The sequence below is a fragment of the Canis lupus genome, chromosome 30 (assembly GCF_048164855.1).
Source record: "Canis lupus baileyi chromosome 30, mCanLup2.hap1, whole genome shotgun sequence".
In the NCBI taxonomy this organism is placed as follows: Eukaryota; Metazoa; Chordata; class Mammalia; order Carnivora; family Canidae; genus Canis; species Canis lupus.
Window position 1 is genome coordinate 33,927,263 of NC_132867.1, and position 22,073 is coordinate 33,949,335.

At 40.9% G+C, this 22,073-nt stretch overlaps 2 long non-coding RNA genes across 2 annotated transcripts in view; both read right to left on the reverse strand.

The window, feature by feature from the left end:
* LOC140621628 (uncharacterized) overlaps positions 1 to 22,073 on the reverse strand; it is a 34,553-nt gene that overhangs the window by 3,601 nt on the left and 8,879 nt on the right. Inside the window, exon 2 of the long non-coding RNA XR_012021382.1 lies at positions 17,850 to 17,914. This is a non-coding gene — a long non-coding RNA (uncharacterized lncRNA). The remainder of the gene's footprint in view (positions 1 to 17,849; positions 17,915 to 22,073) is intronic.
* On the reverse strand, positions 14,000 to 15,349 carry LOC140621336 (uncharacterized). Its single transcript, XR_012021047.1, has 2 exons — positions 15,262 to 15,349; positions 14,000 to 14,295 (listed from the first exon to the last, which is right to left on the reverse strand). It is a non-coding gene; the product is annotated as an uncharacterized lncRNA (long non-coding RNA).

Sequence of the window (22,073 nt, forward strand, 5' to 3'; positions counted from 1 at the left end):
AAGAATAGTGCTGTGAGCATGACACTAGGGGATTTACAGATACTACTTAATCTTCATAACAACCCTGTAAGATAAGATTAGTCTTCCCATTCTACAGGGAAAGCACCTGAGACTCAGAGATACAGATCAATTTCCCAAGTTCCCACATTTAGTAGTGGTAGGACCACAATTTTACCAAGGTTCTCTTATTGCAATGCCCACTCTCAATTCCCGAAGTTGTAGTAAGCCAGTGCTCCAGGACCAAAGGAACCCTGAGTAGGCACAGATGTTCCATCTTAAAGAAAAGATGACACCATCAACCCTGCAACTAGCACAGAGCGGCCAATTTCCTGCCCCCTGACTTCCAGTCTTCCTCTACGTTCAAGTTGGGAGTGACTGCCAAGATCTCAACACCAGGATAAAGAAGAGAAACACACCCAGCACGATAATAAAGCGAAAGCTCAAAGCAAATGGGGACATGGATATATGGCAGTGATGCTCACACTTGAGCTGCATCAGAATCCCCTAGAGGGCTTGTGATACCCCAGGTTGTTAGCCCACCCCCAGAACCTCTGATTTCGAGCAAGTTCTCTGGCTACGCTGATGCTGCGGGTGCAGGGACCACACTTGAGGACCAGTGGCCCGTGCCATCTGGCCCGAATGTTTCCAACCCCTGCCTGTGGTACATGGGACACATCTACACTCATCTGCACCTGGCACATATGTACCATACCTGCACACCATATACCTGCATCACGCACATGAACTTCACACAGGCACCACGTGTGCACGCACACTCACACACACCCCAGGAACATATGAAACACCTGCACTATTCATAAGTAATACACACTGGCATCAGGTATGCAAACATCACATGTCCACACCACACGCTCAGCACGCACACATCCTCATGCAAACACAAGCCGCACCACAACGTGCACCACACAGCCGCACCATGAATCTCTAACCCATGAAACCCTTATAACTAACCATATGCAGAAAGCCACTCACCTACACACCATGCACCTGCACTGTCCATCCGCAACACACACACTTTGCACCTCTGCTACACATACATCACAGCTGCACCGCACACATTCATGCATGCACACACACATCCCACGTGCATGAATGCACTGTCCATTTGTACCACACCCACCGTTTTGCAGATTCCAAACTGCCTGCAGCTACCACCTTGCTCTTGAGACACCTCTCCTACCTCCTCCTCTTTTCCCATGCCTTGTGTCCTCATCCCACTTTCCTTCACGGCTCATTCAAATCCCAATCCCAAAGCGTCCATCCAAAAGGTCCCCAATGTCATAGATATCTCTCGATTTTCTTCCCCATCTCCCATCTGACTTACCTACCCTTCATGAAACAAGTTTTTATGAATCCTACTTTGAATTCGGGTGCAAATATTTTCCACTCAACCTAAATAAATGAAGCAAGCAGTTCCAGATCACTTCCTATGCAAAGCATTGGGATGAGCATGTTGGGAGGAAAAGTGATGCTGAAGAGAACCTTGGCCTTCATTCATTCATTCATTTATTTAGTACATAATGCTGTGTGTTCGGCGGGAAACATGTGCAAGACAGACATGCCCCTGGAGTCTCACACTTTATAATCCAGTGATGTTGACCCTTCCTCAGGCCCCTGACAGGGAGTAAAGCAGGGCATCCTGTGCTAACCTAAAGGATGATGGAAAGGATTCTAGTGCCAGAAGCCAGTCTGGGCAGGACGTATTTAGAACTTCCTAACACGGGATCCCTGGGTGGTGCAGTGGTTTGGCGCCTGCCTTTGGCTCAGGGCGCGATCCTAGAGACCCGGGATCGAATCCCACGTCGGGCTCCCGGTGCATGGAGCCTGCTTCTCCCTCTGCCTGTGTCTCTGCCTCTCTCTCTCTCTCTCTCTCTCTGTGTGTGTGTGTGACTATCATAAATAAATAAAAAAGAAAAAAGAACTTCCTAACACTCTCCAAATGCCCCAAAGTGGGCAGCAGACTCCTCCTGCCTCCTCTAAGGTGAATTCTGGACCCCACTAAATCCAGATTGTTGTCCACAGATAGGGGAACCATCTAGACTAGCAGGTGAAAATTTAAATTATTGTGGTATTAGCAATAATAATAACAGAAAAAGTAAAAAAATAGTCCTCTTTTCATGAGGACCTATTAAATACTATACTTTTTTTAATTTTTAAAATTTTTTTTAAATTTTTTTATTGGTGGCGGCGGTGGGGGGGCGGGGAGGTGACCGAGGCAGAAAGAGAGAGAGAATCCCAAGCAGGCTCCATGCCCAGGTGGCACAGTCTCGGGACCCTGATATCATGACCGGAGCTGAAACCAAGGGTCAGATGCTTAACCAACTGAGTCACCCAGGTGCCCCTCTATACAATACATCCTAACTGCTAATTCTTACCCCAGGTTTTATCACCCCCAAAACATTAGCCTTGGGGTCTTGGAAATAAGAAGCAGAGTTTGCATCCTGGTGGCTGACTATAGCAGCTGCTTCTTTTGCACTCGCCCTGACGGTGGGATCTTTGGACAGCATTGATGCCAGTCTCGGAGATGGCAACCGTCGCTGTCCCCTCCCTGCTCTGGGTCCACCATCCGCACACCGCGAGCAGAATCATCCGGACAAAGGCCTTCAGGCAGACACATCTGAGAGGAGCAGATGAAATGACTGTTATTTTCTTTTTTTAATTTGAAACGAAACCATAACTTCGAGAAAACAAGTGTTGAAAAAGATGGACCTGATAAACCATGAATCACATGGTGATTTGTTTTGAACTTCCTGTTTTCACTGAGCCACACACATTGGTGAGGCTGGTTCTTCGGTGGGTAGCAAGGCTGTCAGGCCCGATTTAATGTCTCGGTGATGCACACTTGCCCGGACATGTGTCCTCGAGCTGAATTTGAGGGCAGGGAGGGCAAGTAGTCCCTGGGCCAGAAGCTGCTCCCCAGGTCACCCCCCACTTGCCCCGTCTGCTGACCTCCGAGGAAATTCAGCCCCGCAGCCAGCATCTGCGGTCTCATCAGCCAGGCTGCAGTAAGAGGTACTTAACGCGCACAGCTCGGTTTGCAAGGTTAGAAGGAATCAATAGGAGATGTGTTTAATGCGGTATCACTATCAGTCTCATCGTACTTTTAAAACTGGCATATCCACAGTGGTATAGAATCGTCATCTGGGTGCAGAGAATGGGCTTGGCGTGGCCTCAGATAGATATCACGGCCCCCGACAGACACACAAAACCTGCCGAGTGGCCTCTGGAGGTCTGCTCCTGCTATCAGCGTGTTTTTCTCTTTCTCCTTTTCTCCCTTTCACTCTCTTCTATTCTTTCTCTTCCTCGCTCCCCCCTTCCTTCCCTCACTTCCCCTCCCCTTGTTCCTTCTTGCATCCTCAACTTTTAGTTTCAGGTGTTTGATTGGCAGGACTTCAGCAAACTACCAAAGAAAGCCCGGGAGATGTCCCCTGTGGTCCCCCAGCACATATATCGACTGTGAAATCCAGGCCTGGAAAATCTTTTGTGGGGGGGCATTGCTGGTTGGAATCCACCCACTCACCGCAAAGCAGGCTTTTCCATAAGATTCAGGGAAATTATTTTGAAAGAGAAACCTGTCTGGACAGAGCATAATTAAACACAGCACATTGTTCTTTTGTCAAGAAGACCACAAAGTAAAATTTTTGTCATACGTAATATACCATACTGTGGAAAAATTAGAGGTAGTAAAGTCAAAATGTGTGTCATGTGTTTATGGGGCCCTCGGGGCCCTGCTGGTTTCCATAATGAGGCATGTAGGGGGAAGTATAGTCTGTAAAGAACAAAGTGTCAGGAGAGAAGAAAGAAATCAGAACTCAGTTAACCGCGCTCTACGGTTGCCCGTAGCAGTTGCCCAAGCAACCTGAGGGAGAGTCACCTCTACAAGAACTTCCCAATAAAATTCTTCTTATTTTGGTTCACGAGTAACTCAGCTGTGCGATGTGGCCCTATCCCCCTGGTGCAGCCGGTGAGACAAGAGATCAGTGACTCCATTGGTTGGGGTGAAACTGGACTGAGAATTAACCATAGTTACAGTGTTCAAACCAAATGGATGAACTGGACAAGAAATGGCTGTATTAGTGCCTTGGAGATGCTGTAACAAGTACCCAAAACTAGAGAGCTTAACGGGCCGAAATGTACTGTCTCACAGCATTGGAGGCTGGAGGTCTAAGACCAGAGAGACAACAGGGTTGGGTCCTTCTGAGCAATGCAGGGAAGAACCTGTTTCAGGCCCCTCTCCCAGCTTCCGGTAGTCTCCAATGTTTCTTGACTCATAGATGGTGTTCTCCCTGTGTTTTTACATCATCTTCCCTTCATGTTTTCTGTCTCTGTGTCCAAATATCCTCCTTTTTTTATTTTTCTTTATAAGGATAGTAATCACAGTGGATTAGACCCACCCTAATGACCTAACTGGATCATCTGCAAGGACTCCACTGCCAAGTAAGGCCACAGTCACAGACACTGAGGACTAGGGCTTCAACGTTGTGAGGACACAATTCAATCCAGGACAAGAGCCATTTGTCTTCATACCCACATGCTCACCACCTGTTAGCCCACACTGAGATGGAAACGCATACTATGTGTCCATTTAGACATTCAAACCAAATTCACACCATAATTCATTCAATTCTTTTTTTAAATAAAGATTTTATTTATTTATTAATTTGAAAGAGAGAGAGAGCACAAAGGCAGAAGCAGAGTGAGAAGCAGACTCCCTGCTGAGCAGGGAGCCTGATGTGGGGTTGGATCCCACGACCTTGAGATCATGACCTGAGCTGAAGACTGAGCCACCCACGCACTCCCATTCAATTCTCTTTAGTAGTGCCCTAATTACCTCTGAATTGAGAGACTTATGGGCCGAAATGAAAAACAAAATTTCCCATATTTGACCACCTCGAGAGTGAGCTTTTCCAAGGACACAGGACAAAAATGCGACCCAGGTCATTTGGAAAAGACTGAGGTCCTGACATGTTCAAAACAGCAGCATCATTTAACATTTTCTGGAGTCAACTGCTTTTCCAATGGTCATTATAAATCTGTAAAAAACATAAAACAGCATGATCTTTGTGTCTGGTGGAGCAGATGCTCTCACTATAATCGTGCACAGAATGAAAGAGTCCCGACTTCCTCTCCAGAAGCTCAATATACAGATATTGTTATGTCTGCTAGTTCTAAGTCACCAGGTGTTTCATATACAATGTTGAGGTCCTTTTGGAGAAAGCTCACATCCATGACCTGATGTCTCCAGGAATGAGTGCTCTCGTGTTCCTCAGGAAAGGTTTACTGTTTGCTCACCATGTTGGTGCCTCTCCTGGGAACTCAGTATTCCTCTTTCTCTCAGACCCAGTGGGCCCCCAGCCTTCTCAATCCCGGGAGCCAACAGTCCCATTGGTTCTGCCAAAGTGACTCCAAGTCTGAGGAGCAAAGGAGGACTGTGGGTGCCAGAACCAACATCAAGCACCTCCACACACAATGTCTAAACTGAAAACCAACCTCCTAAGTGGGGTGCTATCCCCATTCTCAAACAGGGTTGGTGAAGCTGAGCAACAGTGAGCAGCCACTGAGTCATCTGGCCTAGTGGATGCTCCGTGAATTCTGAAACCAACTTGCTCCATGTTGTAAGATTCCTCACTGTGCTTCTCTTTGATGTGGCTTGCACGAATGAAAGGGCCTCAGTGTTATCTCATTCTTGAGTACAATATTAGAGATAATCTTACCAATGTCATCTGACTTTCATGACAAAGTTCTAGGGCACTCTTCCTTTGATACACACACAAAATAATTGTTGCTGGGAATTGATGCATGATGGCAAAATGACGTTAAACTTAATCAGAAATTGAGATACCAAGCATTTGACTTTATTTAAATAGGATTTGAAAGACCCTTCGAGTGAATGTCCCACTCATTAAGTGGGTCTTTAAAAAAATTATATATTCAATTCTTTTAGAGAGAAAGAAAACACGCAAGTAGCGGGAAGCACAGAGGGAGAAAACCTCCAGCAGACTCTGCCCTGAGCATGGAGCTCAACACAGGGCTCAATCCCATGCCCTATAAGATCATGACCTGAGCCAAAACCAAGAATTAGATGCTCAAATGACTCAGCCACCCAGGTGCCCCTCATTAAATGGATCTTTTACTGAGCAACTATTGCATGCCAAGAAAGATACTGAACTCCAGGAACCCACCAGCAACCTGAAAGACCTTCTAACCTAATGGAGGATGGAAAGAGGAAAATGAGATTCTTTATGCTGGGCAAGAAGGGCTATATTTGGAAGGCATGAGTGACACCAGGCAAGGAGAGTGCATGAGTGAGGAAGCAAGTTAAAGCGTGGATGGGGAACTAATTAGATCTGTATTCCTGAGAGATCACTCTGGCTGCCATGTCAAAGACCCATGTCAGAGGCCAGTAGGCAGTGGTCATAGTTACTCTGGCCTGAGATGAGGGTGTCCTGAGCCTGAGAAGCAGAAGAGAGTGAAGACATCCCCAACTTAACTATTCCCTTCCAGTATCTGACACCAATGAATGGTCCTTATGTGAATGGCTAATAATGATGAGCTAATCTCATGCCTAAGGACCACCAGGGCATACACTCTGGATTAAGTATGCTGGAAAATAGAACTTTACAAGGAATCTATGAGGGCATGTTCTTACTAAATCCTTACCCCCAAAGAATTTCCTAGAAAATAATGTAGAAACACTGCAGTGGATTTTAAATTGGTTAATTCTGTGGTTAAATCCTGAGTAAATCCTGCTTTATTGGGAAATCTTTCAAAACTTTCCGATCCACCACTTTTACATCTGTAAAATGAGGCAACACCATCTACAGCAAAGGGTTGTGAGGATCACAGAAGTAATGCATGCATATTTGTTTCTGATGGCTGCTTACAAAATTTCCGTGCATTTAGTGGCTTAAAACAATGTAAATTTATTCTCTTATAATTCTGAAGGGTAGAAGTCTGTGGTGTCTTTAGGCCAAACCAGGGTTTGGCAGGGTGGTGTTCCTTTCTAAGAAGAGAATGTGTCCCCATGATTTTTCATCTTTCAGAAGCTTCCTTGGCTCATGGCCCCTTCCGCTGTCTTTAAAGCCAGTAATGGTAGGTCTAGTGCTTCTCCAGTGCATCGCTCTGGCCTCCTCTTCTGTCTCTTTCTCTCACTTTTAAGGAAACTTTTGATCACATTTTGACCCACAAGGGATAATCCAGAATAACCTCCCTGTCAAAGTCAGCTGATTAATTCCAACAGCAACCTTTATTCACCTTTGTCATGTAAGGTGATATATGCAACAGGTTCTGGTGATTAGGATGCGGGACATTTTGGGGAAGCCATAATTCCACCCACTACAATATATAAACACCTTCTTAGTTCTATCTAGTATTTTCCCACCATAAAGATTTTTTTTTTTCCCTTGGCTGAAAACATAAACAGGTTCATTTTTTAAAAAGTGATTCTAATGCTAATACAGCAAATGAATTTACCTCTTTATGTTGAATGTCTTCACTAATTCTGAGGATTGGAAGAGAAACTTCTCAAAAAAAAAAAAAAAAAAAGAAACTTCTCTGATACCCGTGTCACAGATGAGCACCTGGGACCTCACATGGCATTTACTGACAAACCCAAAATTGGAATGTGATATCTCACTCTCAGTGAAGTGGTCTCTCCATCACATTCTAGCTTCATGAAGGACCTTGTAATTATTGCTGCAAAAAGTGTTGACTCTCCCTCAGTTCTATGGATTAGACTGACCTGCTACATAACACAAGCTGGCTGAAAAAAAAAAAAAAATGTGGGTTCCAGGCAAAGTCAGTGGAAGAGAGAGACACTTTGCTGTTGTTGTTAATTTCAAAGATAGAAAAAAGAATTTGATCAGCATTCAGAATATTAAAAAAAATTCTGATGGGCGCTTGGGTAGCTCAGTGGGTTAAGTATCCAACTCTTGATTTTGTCTCAGAACATGATCTCAGGGTCATGAGATCCAGCCCCGAGAGTTAGGCTCTGGACTCTCTGTGGATTCTGCTTAAGGTTTCTCCCTCCTTCTCTGCCCTCCCCCCTGCTGTCTCTCTCAAATAAATAAATCTTTCTAAAAAATTCTGAAGCATATACAATAGTACTTCAAATTGTATCATCAAAGTTTTAAAACAATATCCATCAAGTTTTGAAGGGAAGAGATGTTAACCAAGAATCCAATGGCCCCAAAAGTTGTCATTGATTTATTTATTTATTAAATATTTTATATATTCATTCATGAGAAACAGAGAAAGAGAGGTAGAGACACAGGCAAAGGAAGAAGCAGGCTCCCTGCAGGGAGCCCGATGTAGGACTCGATCCCAGGACCCCGGGATCACAACCTGAGCCAAAGGCAGACGCTCAACCACTGAGCTACTCAGGTGCCCCAAAAGTTGTCATTTATATATGAGATAACTTAAATATGTTTCCAAAAAGCACACAACCATCTCTGAATATATTTGTTAAAGATGTACTTCAACTTACTGAGAAACACTGTAACACATTAATAAAATTTATTAAAAATAACACCACTCTAAAGTTATAAATGAAACCAAGGGAAATTGGGAAGTGGCAATGAATATAACATGCAACAAAAGACTATTTATGTTCTCATTTTACATAGAAGCTCATAATAAACAGTACTTGATTTTTTATGTTGACAGTTTTCATAAATATTGATATGAGCATTTTAACAACTTAAGCATTTTAACAACTTAAATATTGATATGAGCATTTTAACAACCTAAGGTAAATTATGAGTAGAATTTAAAACAAAATCACTAGAGACAAAAAGCAAAGAAAACATAATCTATTAAAAAAAAAAAACTTGCTAGGGAAAAGAAAAGATTCTTTACATAAGAATGAAACAAGGCAAGGGAATAAGCACAATTACATCAGGAATAATATATCCTTCTCACCAAAACTACCACAGTGAGAGATACCTTCCCTTAGATAGTGAAATAATCAAATTATACCAAATATCATTGAAAATTGGGAATAGAAAAGAAACATGCACAGAGTCAGGCAATTAACAGACTGAGTCACCCAGGTGCCCCTAAATTTTCTGATTCTTAAAGAAAATATGAAATGTAGAAAAGTTGAATGAAGACACAAGTAGGAGAGAATTTTTTTAGCTTCTTTTTTCTTTTTTAATTTAAATTCAATTAGCTGAGGTGCCTGGGTGGCCCAATAGGTTAAGCATCTGACTTCAGCTCAGGTCATGATCTCAGGGTCTTGGGATCAAGTCCTGCATCAAGCTTCTTGTTCAGTGAGGAGTCTGCTTCTCCCTCTCCCTCTGCTGCTCCCCCCGCTCTCTCTCTCTCTCACTCTTTCTCTCTGAAATAAAAAAAATCTTTTAAAAAATAAACTCAATTAGCCAACATATAGTACATCATTCATCTCAGATTTAGTGTTCAACCATTTATCAGGTGCATATAGCACCCAGTGTTCATTACATCAGATGCCTTCCTTAATGCCCATCACCCAGTGACCCCATCCTCCACCTCTCACCCCTCCAGCAACCCTCAGTGTTTCCTAGAGCTGAGAGTCTCTCATGGTTTCTCTCCCTCTCTGATGACTTTCCATTCAGTTTTCCTTCCCTTCCCCTATGATCCTCTGCACTTTTATATTTCACATATGAGTGAAACCATGTGATAATTGTCTTTCTCTGATGGGCTTATTTCAGCATAATACCCTCCAGTTCCATCAACTTCAATGCAAATATAAGTATTCATCCTCTCTGATGGCTAAGTAGCATTCCATAGTATATATATACCACACCTTCTTTATCCATTTATCTGTCGATGGACATTTTGGTTCTTTCCAAGTTCTTTTTTAATTGAGGTATAATTAACATATAACACTATATTTGTTTCAGATGTACAACATAACGATTTAATATTTGTGTAGAAGATTTTGTAATTGTCTAACATTTCTTGCCAAGAAAGATGGAAGCCTTTTCATTTGTTTATGCCAGCCCTCACATAAAAATAAAAATACAGACCCATCTGCCTTATGATTCTAGACAAAAAGTTCTCAGTAAAATATTGGCAATGTCACTTGGAAATGTATTCCACAAACATTGCCCTGTAACCAGGAAGAATTTGTTGTAAGAATGGAAGGATACCGTGCTACAGAAATCCCAAACCACTTCACTGCATTGTTCAGAAGAAAAGGGTCACAGGGCTATGAGCACATTAGAGGACAAGATGTATTTGACAATTGTCAATATCTAATATTGACTTTTTCAGGGTCTTCCAATCAACTAGGAGTAGACATCAATATTCCTTAAGATGATGAAGACCATGATCACCCACTTTCAGCTGCCCAGCTTCAATGCTGAGACACTCGTGATATTCATATTGATGTCAAAAAAGACATGAGACCTCCTGTAGCCACTGTTTTCAAACACAGTTCTGAAAGTCCCAGCAATGCAAACATTTTTTACAAAGACAAATGACAATGTGTACGTATTGCAAAGAAAGAAACAAGTGATTGGAAATAGCAGAGATAAGAACAAAATTTAACCTGAGGATGGATAAGAAGACCTGAATCAAGTAAGAAAAAAATCATATTCTGGGATGAAAGTATAAAAAGGAAAATTCTCCCCCCAAATAATTAATAGGCATAATTAATATTTTTAATTCTAGTGAGATCTTTGAAAACATGGCAGTGAAAAGCCCAAGGACATATCAAAAAATTAAATACTAATTGACCATCTGTTTTAAAAACTAAGAGACATACATGTTGTTTTTAAAAAGTATATCTATTTCAGGGGCATCTGGATGGCTCTTGGTTTCAGATTAGGTCATGGTCTCAGCGTCCTGGGATGAGCCCCATGGCAGGCTCCACGCTCAGTGGGGAGTCTGAGGATTCTCTCGTTCTCCCTCTGCCCCTCCCTCGGCTTGCTCTGTCTCTCTAAATAAATAAATAAATCTTTAAATACAATTTCATGAATATATGCTATCTATAGTTATATGTAAAAGCATGTATATTATAATATGATAAAAATGACAGAAATGCAAACCATCTGAAAGTACAAGAATATTAAGTACAGAAATTATGGGAAAGCACATAGAGATTTCAAGGCAGGCATCAAACATCATGTAGAAAAATATTATACCACTAGGTCGTGTTCAAATAGTTAGAATGATCCCAAACTTCAAATGTATATGCATATTTTATATATAAATATTTGTGCTGCCACAAAAACTTTTTTTTTACTTTTCAATTTATTGGGAAAAAAAAAACCTGAAAGGTAATATCAGACAAAATTTTATTATGAATATAGATTTTTTTCTAAATAGTATGTTTTCAGATGACTATTACTTTCTATATTTCCCACATTTTTAAAAAGAATACACTATCAAAATAGATGTGTTTTCATAACAGTATTTTGCATGATGTTTTGTGGCAGTAATTCTCATTCTTTTTTAATCACAGAAATCTCTGAAAATCTTTTAAAACTTCAGAATTTTCCCTGAGAAAAGTGCATTATATGCAAAGAAGGACTGAATTTTGCATAAAGTTGAAGGTTTTGTAGACCCGTAGAGGTCCATTCAAGGACTCTAGGCAAAGAGCGAACTCTTCAAATCTCAAAGCGATTCCTCATGCATTATCTCAATAGATCCTTACCAGAGTTTTATAATAGAAGAGCTATTACTTTTGTCACTTTAAAGGTGAGTACATTAAGTGTCTGGAGTTTAAGAACACATAACTAGCAGGGACAGAAGTGACCAGGCGAGTAGCCATGTCTTCTTGCCTTAGCACTGAGCATTTTGTTACAGCAAGCTTCACTTATTAAAATCTGCAGCAGGATGTCAAGTAAACAAACCAGAGCTTGAGTCTTAATTCACCCCTGAAAGTTTGGAAAACATCCTGACTTCACCATGTTCTGGTTTCTTCATCACTAAAGCAGAGATAACAATACTTCCTCAGCATATCCCCCAGAGTTGTTGGGGAGAAGAAATGTAGAGGAAAGCACTTGCAAACATAATTTATCTTTATTATTATTAATACATAAATGTTTCTATTACGAATCTATTAAAACTCACACCAGCACTGGGGTAAGTGCTGATGGGATCTAGGTGGGAGAGATAAAAAAGGCAAAGCATCTCACTAAAAGGCAATTAAAATGTGCCGTTCTTGTTCAAAAAGTATGTCTCCACGAGTAATTAGCAATCTATTGTGCATTGAGCAATGGTTTGCTGGCCAAGTTCTATTACGTCAGTTGTGTGCGGCTATCCTGTGGAGTGAAGCAACATAATCCAGAGCTCCTTGCTTTCAAAAAAGATGTTTGCTTCCCCAGGTATCTGTCAAAGCTATTGCAGTGACTTAATTTTAATAGTGAAAATTTCATATTAATTTCAAAGTCTTTCCAGTGCACCCATCCCAGACTTGCTGAAGACCAAAGAGCAATTGAGACACAGAAAGGGGTCGCGAAGCTGCCACGCGCCAGTTGACTGTTAAATGTCATTTGCTTGTCTTGACACCCTTGATACTGCACTTGCCATGGGGACAGTCCTCCATAAATGCGACTAGGTTGAAGTGTTGAATGAGAAGCTGTCTGAGAGGCTCTGATGGTAAACATCTGGGCATCCTTTCACCTCAACAAGACTCAGTTTCCTAATCTGGATGTCAGGAAGCGTGTTTTAACGTGGAAAATCCCTGAACACTACTAGGCTGGATGAACCAGGAAAACTCACAGAAACATTCTTTATTGAGTTTGAAACTTTCCTGAGCCTGTTCCTCGTGATATCTTTATCATGGATATTCTGTGACATCACCTAATGTACTAACAGTCTGTCCCTAAAACTGAACTCACACCCATTATCGACGCTCCTATTTGATTTTCACTGCTGATTCTTACCTATTTAGTTACCCCTTGTTCACTATTCACCAGGGGATGGGCCATATGGATTGATTATCTATTTTATTTCTTATGTACTCAACAGAAGTGTCATTAAAGCTCACAACTTTATGGGATGATTCTTCCATCCTTAGTCATAACCCTGCTACGACGGCTCCGGAGTGATGGTTATAGAGCCCCTAAGTGTGAGATCACTCCAAGCTGCTCTTCTAACCTCTAAGTGGAGTCAGTCCTCAGGGATGGATAGAATTTCACTGCATTTTCCCATTTCATTTGTATAATGAAATCATTGTTTGGCTTTCATTCTGTACTTTTGCCCTTTTTGGTGTTAAGGTAGACTGTTCAGTAGCCCCCTCCAATTTCTCTAGGAAAACTAAGAACTGTAAATGAACTCTCACCAAATCTCAAGAAATTGGTTTTTTTCCTAAAAAACAATATATCAAATAAATCCCCCCCACAGCATTATGCATGGTATTTGCCTGCATGTATTTATATACATAAAGCAGCAAACTGATGTACAAATCCATAATATGTGATCTTGACTAAATTTAAACAATCACCTGGAAAGGAATCAATTGTCATTATTATTTGGGCCATATTATCCTATTATAGGGTTGTGATCAGATTCAGTCCCAAAGAGTGGTGTGCAACAGAATATCAGTCTTCAAGGCAATCATCTTGGGTACTTGATAAAATAGAGATTACCAAAATGCGCCCTCACACTACCTACTCAGACCCTGAAGGTGAGGCTCAGAATTAAGCATTCTTAGAAAACTTTGAGAAAGCATTGCCATGGAGAATTAGTTTGGCCTCGCTTCTGAATTTCACCTGTATTTTCAACCTTTTAGGGAGAAGTTTATGTTGATTTCAGAGAGTACCTAAAGAGGATGCACTCTCACCTAGACCTCCCCAAGCTAGTTCTAGATGGCAGCTCTGGACCCAGCCTCAGAAATGGAATCTTAAAGGACCAGACCAATGGGAGTCTTCTCTGTGATGGGTCAAAATGGGGATTTTAAGGCAGCTCTATTTAAGATCTACTTTGTGTCCTCCTTTCCACCACCACCCCCAACCCCCCCACCCCCCGCAACACACACAAAGGAATGTTTCCCTTATTCAAGCACTACCGTATTTTATTTCACTGGAAGGAGTTTGGCCAACATCATCTCCCATAAAATTTAAGGAGATTCTCCACTTTGAGTTATCGTTGACTATCATAGAAATTACGGTCTGGTATTATAAAAGTATTGGCTGTGGAGACCAGGAAGTTCCCACATAGAGTCTATGAGTATCTTCTGGATCCCCACATTCCATTGCTCCCCATCTAGCAACTCATTGGAAAGAGAATATAGCATACAAGGAAGGGGATGACTTTTTTTCTGAGTTTAGCAAGAATGTTGATGCTCACCTAAGGCAGAAACAAAGGGGGAGACCAGTCATTTTTTCAATCTATAACCAGTCACCTGACCAGTCATTCTTTATTCTTTATTCTTCTCTTTTTTTAAATTCTGTAACAAGAAATAATTTAAACAGCCATATGTGGTGGTGTTTGCTGGAGTCTACTGAGTCTATGCTGATTCATAATGATTATCTCATGCGCATAAGACTTGTTATTAGGATGGTGACATTTATCTTACCCATCTCTTCTTTTTTCACCAGTGACTTGTCATATGACCTTGGGTGAGTAATTTTGACTATCTGTGGTCAATAGCTCCAATTCATTCAGTATAAGAAGAATAATGAGCTATAGCCAGTGGAGACTTTGGCATCATAAGAGGAATTCTCTTTTTGTTTAAGTAACAGCCCCCTATAAAAGTGTTAACCAGTGTGTTTTAAAATAAATTTGAAAAACTACTTAATACCTAGAGAGGAATAGGCAGATGTGTCCATTCCTAAGCAGTGAAATAAACTGATGTCCAGAAAAAAGGAATTTGTTTCTGCTTTGGAACTTATTTCAGTGTCCATGGAAAGGAATAACTAGTAACACTCTTCTCTTTTTCAATATAAATCAATAGAATCTCTTGTATGACAAATAAAAGTTAGAACAGACCTAGGGAAGCATATAGATGTTAGTGTTTTTCTCTAGGGAATGTATACACACAAATTCTCTCTCTCTCTCTCTCTCTCCTACACACACCTACACATACTTAGAAGTTTGGCACTGTGATGGCTCAGGTTTTCTGACTCATTCACAAAAAAATATAACTGATTTTAGTGCAAGCACGTTCTTAAGAAAATGAAGTCATGTAGCCAGCTATTTTCAAGCAGCAATTGGAACTGAGTATAGTATTTCTCTTTAAGTTTTAGATGTCCTAGTTCAATGGTAAAATGTAAAGACTCAGCAGATTTTTCTTTCACATTTCATGACAGATACCTGGTCGTTGATGAATTTTGGTCAGCCTTTCCTTACCAGCTCACTCAAAGATCTAAATGTTGTTTGGGAACATGTTCATGGGAACAGGTTCTCTTGTGATGTAAAAGGTAGAATGCTGGGTGCTTGAAACATCCATTAGCAGATATAAAATGGTGACTGGGTAAGGGCAGGCTGAAAGAAGAGCGCTCACAAATGGTTGTTTATGGAATAAACAGATGTGAAGATTTGGTGATCAATCTGTTGATTTGTAACCGAAGTTCCTACAATGTTAAATGGAGGGCAATAAGAAGGAAGGTCATTGAGTAATTACAGAATGTTCATTTAATATAAATACTACCATGATAAGCAAGAAGTTGAATTAACAAACAGAAAAATGCAGAAATATCATATTAAGTAGAAACGTCAATATGTAAATCAATGGATCAAAGGACAAAAGTCAGACATAAATCAACATATTTATGAAAACTTAGTTTTGGGCAAAGATGGTCATTCAAATTAATGGGGAAATACATATTATCCAATAAATAGTGTTAGGGCAGCTAAGTAGCTCCCTAAAAAAGTATATTCCTCTCCCATACTTACAACCAATATAAAGTCCAGAAGGATGAATGAAAATTAAATCATAAAAGCATTAGGAGAAAGCATAGAAAAATATTATAGTCTCAAAATGGAAAGTCTTTCTAACTAGGATATAAAACCTAAAAGACAATAAAATATTGGTCAATCCAGTGATGGAAAAGCATCTTTTTATATAGCATGTTTTTATATACCCTTCTCCCCCATTTGAACATCACAAACAAAATCAAAATACAAGGAACACACAGGGAAAATATTTACAAATCTTAATGTAAAGAACTAATTAATATGTGAAGAGTTTTTAAAATCAGTATTAAGAACTTCATTGAGAATTTGTAGATGCTGGTAGAAATTTATAGAAAATAAAACAGAATAACTTTTAATCATGTACAAAGTTTCTCTACTTCCCTCATACTAAGAGGCAAGTCAAGACTTCAAGAAAATATTGTATTTCACCCATCAGGTTAGCAAAGATCAAACCTTGATGACACACTGTGTTGTGGGAAAATGAACACTGCCACTCATTGCTGATTGGAGTGTAAATTGGTAAACCTCCATGAAAGTCAGCCAAAATGTAGGATGCACAGACTGTTTGACCCAGCAATTCCATTCCATGCATTTCTCACACACAGAGAATTTAAAGCTCCTGTACTCCAAAGTCAAGAAAGAAAAACAATGACTGTTCAGTGACCATAGCCCCAAGGCACAAACAAGTGGCCACTCCAAACTTTTTCAAAGCCATCGCAAGGGATCAGTGAAAATCAGATTTCATAACCCCACTTCTTGGAGCCATAGCAACAGGCTTACCCAACCTGCCAGCCTTCCACAGCTAGGGGTCATCTAATCCCTCAGCACTTCCACCTCAGCATCCACCAGTCCCTGGATTTGGTGCTTCCGCACTCTATATCAAATCAGCTGTGCTTTTTGTTTTGATAGAAGGTGCCCTCCATTTACTCTTCCCCCCTGTGTAATACGTGATCGAGTCAGGTTGTTTTACTTTAGATATTCAATAGTAGCCTTTTACTATCAATCCAAATACTCACCCAAATGAGAAACAACACATGCATAAGGAGACTCAACAAATCACTGCTTAATATAGAAACAGATCATAAACAATGCAAATAATTTAAAGGGTCTGGTAAATTAGAAAACCAGAAACACCAGATGTCTCCTTGGAAGGGAAATAGTTGTCATGGGCCAATGGACAGAGGAAGAGATACATACATTTCATTTAATCGCTTTGAGTGCTTTTTCAAGTTTGCATGTCTTACACTGTTACAGGATAAGTTATTTAAAGTCAGAATTTTAGATTGGATGTGTAATATGAAAAGAAAGTATATTAAATTGATAGCAAACCAATAACAACTGTTATTTGGAAATAATTGGAGGAAAGTTTTTCAAATGCCCTATTCTCTAAATATTCCATGATTTTGTGATATAATTTATAATTTTCAATCAAAACTATTTGTAAATGGTATGCTAGGGATCACACAAAAATACAACAAACACAATCATTGCATTGTCACTTGGCACAGAACAGAAAAAAATGGGGGTGACATAAATAGAACCACACTAATTAGGAGAAAACAGGAATTAGAGAAGTCTAAGTACACCACAGGAGTAAAACTGACAGAACAAAATCTTCCTGTGAGAGCAAGTCTTCAAGGAAAAGCCCAAAGACTTAGCACAGACTCCCAGCTCCAGATCCAATACTCCTTGATACATTATAGCTGAGAAGCACAACCCAAAACTTAAAGTTTTCAACCTACATGCATTAGTTGTCTATTTTTTTAAGTAAGCTTAACAAAGAGAAGAGACGCATTTTGATTAATGTTAAAGGGTACTAGTCTCCCTTCTGCATACACTACAAATAATGAGAAGGATCCAGCAGCGTCCACCTAGGGAAGACGGTATCCACCTGCAGAACCACTACCCATCAGAAAGAACATCCTCCGACATCAGACTCAATGAGACCATCAAGTATTTTAAAAGAAACATCTGAATTTCCTTACCACTAGACAATGAGATCTCAGAATTCAGAAGCCACCTTTAGCTTTTTTTCTTTCACCAGATAAGTCTGTAAAGGGGAGAAAAGTGAGACAAATGAAAAACCATGTTGCTTAAAGCCTTTCCTGACCTGTGGACTAGGGAATAAAGGAGCATATGAAAACATCCAAACTATCAGAGAACTATTTTCATCAATCATTGAATATTGATTAAATATTACATATTACTCAGACAGGGATGATTGATTAGTGAGGCTACTTGAGGAGTTTCAGGTAACCGTTAATGCTAAGGAAACTCATAGGTATGTTTTATTATTCTATTTCTTAAGACAATTTTTCCTAGTCTCCCTCTGCCGTTTTCATTTCTGGCCTTGAAATATTTAACTTGGGTTACATTGGTTGCAGAAAAAAGTAACACTCCAGACCTATAAGCTTTCTTTCACGGTTATTTTAATTCATGTCTTCACTCAAAAATCTTGACAAGCAGGACATTTGAATGATCCAATAATTGAAGTGAAAAAAGAATTAAACTTCCTCCTGAAAAAAAATAGTTGTAACTTTTAACACAAGGAAGAGGTAGATTTTTCTAATTTGCTCATATTTCTTTTCATGCTATGAAAAAATCTCTTAAATAATTACTTTTATCTGGACTTGTTCATCGAGTTTTAGAATAATATCAGTCTCTTACCATTTATCGTTCTTAAAGTTTTCTTCAAGTGCCATCATCAGGCAATCTGGCAATATCTATTACAATTAAAAATGCATGTGCCACAATTCCATTTCTGGGAATTTGTAAAAGTGCAAAGGTGCTCATTGCGGTGCTGCTTTTAGGAACCAAGAACTGGGAAACACGTTCATATCCATGGATAAAAGAGTGGTGGATAAATAAAAATTTAAAAAAAAAAAAAAAAGGGGGATCCCTGGGTGGCACAGCGGTTTGGCGCCTGCCTTTGGCCCGGGGCGCGATCCTGGAGACCCGGGATCGAATCCCACGTCGGGCTCCCGGTGCATGGAGCCTGCTTCTCCCTCTGCCTGTGTCTCTGCCTCTCTCTCTCTGTGACTATCATAAATAAATAAAAATTTAAAAAAAAAAAAAAAAAAAAAAGAGTGGTGGAGTAGGGTTATGGGACAGTCTACCCCACAGAATGTTAAGCACTCCTTAGAAGTAATCCAAGAGCATTATACCAGATGATTTGAAAGAAATGTCTCAGTGACTTCTGATTAGGAACAGCAAGATGAAGAAAAGTGTGCAAAATGATTCCTTGTGTGGAAAAAAAAAAAGTTGGAAAACTAAGCCTTTGTATCAGTGGTTTCCAATCAGGACTGATTTCTGCAATGGGACATACGACAACGTCTGGAGAAACTTTTTGGTTGTCAACACTGAGGAAAGGATGCTGCTGGCATCTAGTGGGTGTAGGCCAGGGAGCTGCTCAATACCCTTCAGCGTATCAGACAGCTACACCGCAAAGGTGCACCCTCCTGTGTGTGCAGATTCTACCATTTCATATTTGCATTATTTAAGTATAGAAAACATAGGCAAACATACATACTACGTGGTCAGGGTAGCTCATTTCAGGAGAGCTGGGACCAGGGACCAGGGTGAGGTGCCAATGAGGGTGCAGGGGAACCACAAGTGTCCTTGATAAGACCTGGATCACAAGAGTGTCTCTTTTCTTATGCTTCTACCAAAAGAAGAGAAGGTGCCACCTCCAAGTCATCTCTGCCATGTTGATTACTGTTCCTTGATGCGACTGAATAAAGGTATCACTTCAAAACATCACTGAAACTACACTCTTCACAGATGAAAGAAAAATAAACCCAGCTGATTAGAAAATCCCAACTTAAAGGTCATTGAGACTGGGCAAATGATAAATTTGTCAGCAGGGCCTCTGACAAATCACTGTGCCATATCACTTGGATTTCCATGAATAATCTCATCAGTCCCGATTAATTTGAATTAACCACATCCTCTTCATATCAATAGTTTGGTTTTTTTTTTAATTACACTATGGGGAATTCATTTAAAATAGAGCAGGAACACCAAAGACAAGTGACAAGTGACTCATTCCCTTTGTATCGATGTGAGTTTGGTGGTGTTGGCTGTTCTTTCCCTGTGGTTAACATCTTAACTTCTATCCTGTTAGCAAATACACAGCAAACAAGGTATGCTGTACAATGCCACAGGTGAATCACACTGTGTCAATGCCTCTCTGAATTAAGAAGCAGTACTTCTTGTCATTTCTCCTAAACTCTTCAAGTATTTCAAAATTTGCAGATTTTTGCAAGTGCATAAAGCCGTGGTGCACTTTGGGTAAGCCTTTGTCTGATGAAAGCCCTTCTGCCGTCCATGTGGGGGCCGCTGTGTCACTATGTGTCATGAAAGGGCCCAGAGCACACCATGACGTCAAGGCTGCTGCAGCAGATACAGCAAAGACCCGAGAAAATACCCATTTCTGCCACATGTCACGTGCCAGGTCCCTGCACACGCAGAAAGCACCAGGGAGGTGAGTGGGCCATGTGAGGGGAGGCAAACTGGCCCTTGCTGCAAGAGTTCCCCTGATCTTCCAGGCATTTTTTAAAAGCATTTATGTATTTATTCATGAGAGAGAGAGAGGGAGAGAGAGAGAGAAAGGCAGAGACACAGGCAGAAGGAGAAGCCCGATGTGGGGCTCGATCTCAGAACCCTGGGATCATGACCAGAGCCAAAGGCAGATGCTCAACCCCTGAGGCACCCAGGCATCCCATCCTCCAGGCATTTCTTCCAAGACCCCCAGTGGGTGCCTGAAACTTCAGATAGTACCAAACCATAAGCATGTTATGATTTTTTTCCTATAGGTACCTGTGATAAAGTTTAATTTACAAATTAGGCACAGAAAAGATGAGCAACAATCAGTAATAATAAAATAGGACAATTACGACAATATCCTATGATAAAAGTTACGTGGGTATGGTCACTCTCCCAATATCTCACTGCACTGTCCTCACCCTGCCTGTGCTGATGATAAAGGACCTACGTGATGAGATGAAGGAGGTGGCTGAGGTAGGCTCTGTGACCCAGCTCAGGCTACCACTGACTTTCCAAGACATGTCCGAAGGAGGGTCATCTGCTTCCAGATGGGTTGACCTTGAGTAACCGAAACCAGGGAAAGCCAAGCCAGGAGAAGAGAGGGACTATTGTATTCATCTGAAAAAAAAAAAAAACATCTTTTTGCATTCCTGTTTCTAATTCTTCCCAGACTCTTGAGCCTTGATTCCATTTCATACTGCTCCTCCCTTGGCGTCTGTGCAGCCAGACCCCATCCCTCCTGCTCCTTCCTTGGTTGTGCGGTGCTGCTCCTTCTACCTTCTGCACCTGTCCTGCCTTCTCTCTCATATCCAGGCCCATTTCTGTGCACTATTTGTTCTCTAATGTCCCCTGAAAATGGTCACTCCTCTGACTAGATTATTCAACTGTTGTCCCTGCCCTGCCTTACATCTACCCCACATGGCGTCTACCTTACATGGCCCTGCATGGTGTGCAGAGTGTCTGCCCTACGTGGCCCTGCATGGCATGCAGAGTGCCTCCTGTCCCAAAGATCTGTGAATAGAACAAGCTGAGCCTCTTCTATAGATTTTTTGTTCCTGAGTTGTATTTTCCTGGGCCTCTCCTCTGTCTCCTCATGAGGCCACACCTCATCCAACATCCCATTAGAAAGTACCACACACACACACACACACACACACACACACACTGCATCTCTGATACACATAAAATGTGGAGAAGTCCAAAGGTATTTGTGAGCTGAAGATAAGGACCTAATAGAGGCATCTTCTTGTGGCTTTCACATTTCCTAAGGAAATTCAAATTCCTCCCTGCCTCTACTTCCTTCCGTAGCATTCTGTTCAGATAACTCTCTAAGGGGTCACCTGTGACATGATTCTTGCTCACTCTTCTGAATGGTTCCTTCACTTTATGCAAATTGCCCCCTAAATGTCACCACCTCTGAGAAGCCTCCCATGATATGCCTGGCCCTGTTTCCTGGCTGTCCAGCTCCCATCATACTTTCTTCTAGTACACGACATTGTTTTCTTCATAGTACGTGGACCATCTGATAAACACTATTAATGTGTACTGGGTTATGTGATCCCTGTCTCCCTCCCCATCCTCCCATGGACAGGCGTGGGGCACAGGACAAGGCATAGGGAAATGCCAAGTATAGTTTATGGAATTCTTGAGTTAGTCCATTTTCT